This window comes from Gossypium hirsutum, chromosome D08, assembly GCF_007990345.1.
Source record: "Gossypium hirsutum isolate 1008001.06 chromosome D08, Gossypium_hirsutum_v2.1, whole genome shotgun sequence".
Classification (NCBI taxonomy): domain Eukaryota; kingdom Viridiplantae; phylum Streptophyta; class Magnoliopsida; order Malvales; family Malvaceae; genus Gossypium; species Gossypium hirsutum.
In genome coordinates, this window is record NC_053444.1 from 34,864,162 (window position 1) to 34,866,151 (window position 1,990).

A 1,990-nucleotide genomic window follows, 5' to 3' on the forward strand; every position below is an offset into this window, starting at 1 on the left:
TATGAGCATAGATCGAATAATCGATTTACTCCCTGTAGACCCTAAAATTGAGTGAACTTTCAGACAAAGAAGACGTGAACGAATAGCTCAAAGACAAGTCAAGATAGACCTTGGAAATCAGAATCAAGACCAAGGTAATGAAGTTGATTATGTACGAAATCCCATCCTCATTGCCGATGATAGGGATCGATGCATCAGACAATATGCTGTGCCACTTTTAGCGAGTTAAACCTAGGAATTAGAAGGCCAGATATTGAGGCAAACCATTTTAAATTGAAACCAGTGATGTTTCAAATACTACAAACGGTGGGCCAATTTAGTGGTATGCCCACGGAAGATCCACATCTCCTCCTTCGATTATTTATGGAGGTGAATGATTCATTCAAGATAGCCGGTGTGACTGAAGACGCACTGAGGTTGAAGTTGTTTCCATACTTGCTTCGAGACCGAGTACGAGCATGGCTCAATTCATTGTCACCAAGTTCCATATCTACATGGCAAGAATTAGTAGAGAGATTTTTGGTTAAGTATTTCCCACCTAGAAAAATGCTAAGTTGAGGAACGAGATCACAACTTTCCAACAATTGGATGACGGGTCTTTGTATAAGGCTTGGGAGTGATTCAAGGAGTTACTTCATAAGTGTCCTCATCATGGGATTCCTCACTGTATCCAGTTGGAGACATTCTATAATGGTCTCAATGCACATACAAGATTTATGGTAGATACTTCCGCGAATGGTGCAATTTTGTCTAAGTCTTATAATGAGGCTTATGAGATCATCGAGAGGATCACGAGTAATAACTATCAATGGCCGAGAAATCGAACAGCTTCAGGAAGACGTGTAGCGGGAGTTCATGAAGTCGACTCTTTCACTTCGTTATCAGCTCAGGTCTCGTTTATTTTCTCTATGTTAAAATTGTTAACCGTTAATAGTACTAATAATTTTGTAGCTCAGCCACCAAGTTTGTTTGGAATAGTTTCCTATGTGTACTGTGGGGAAGGTCATTCTTTTGAGAATTGTCTATCAAATCCTGAGTTAGTGTACTATGTGGGGAACCAATAACAAAATAGGAGTGGACAAGGACCTCAGTCCAACTTCTACAATCCTTCATGGTGTAATCATCCTAAATTTTCTAGGAGCAACCAAGGAAATGGACCGAACAATAATTTATTACAGTAAAGACCCAACCAAACTCAAGGGTTTAATCAGAAAACTCCAAAACCACTTCAAGCTGAGGCATCAAATAGTTTGGAGAACTTGTTGAAAGCGTACATGGCAAAGAATGACGCTTTGATCCAAAGCCAAGCAGCAACACTGAAAAATTTGGAAAACCAAATGGGTCAGTTAGCTACGGAGCTTCGTAATAGACTGCAAGGAACCTTGCCGAGCGATACCAAGAATCCAAGAAAGTTAGGTAAAGAACATATCAAGGTAGTGGCATTGCGAAGTGGAAAGACTCTGGAACCCTGATTGATTGATGTTGATGATGAGCATGTTGAAAAGGAGGAAAGTCAACCAGCTGTTGAAGTTCCTACACCAAAGGAATCAGAATCTGCAAAGTCTGACAAGGTAAACCTTGAGCTAGTGAATTCAGATATTTTAACATCTTCTTTGGATGCAGATTTACCTACTCAGAAAATTTTTCCGGTTCAACCGAAAGTTTCATCACCCATATCCGCAAAGATTGTAGCAACAAAAGTAGAAACAAAAGGTGCAATTCAAGAAGTTTTTGGATGTTTTGAAGCAGTTACACATCAATATTTTGTTGGTAGAGGCTTTAGAACAAATGTCGAATTATGTGAAGTTTCCAAAGGATATACTGTCCAAGAAAAAACAACTGAGTGAGTATGCGACTGTTGCTTTGACAAAGGAGTGCAGTGCATTCTTGCAAAACAAACTGCCACCGAAATTGAAAGACACAGGAAGCTTTTCTATACCCTGTAACATTGGTGAATCTTACTGTGGTAAAGCTTTTTGTGACTTAGAAG

The 1,990-nt window shown here is 39.5% G+C and overlaps 1 non-coding gene across 1 annotated transcript; it reads right to left on the minus strand.

Moving 5' to 3' along the window:
* Positions 1-551: 551 nt before the first annotated feature.
* On the minus strand, positions 552-658 carry LOC121220462 (small nucleolar RNA R71). The gene has a single exon (XR_005917664.1). It is a non-coding gene; the product is annotated as a small nucleolar RNA R71 (small nucleolar RNA).
* Between the last annotated feature and the right edge of the window lie 1,332 nt (positions 659-1,990).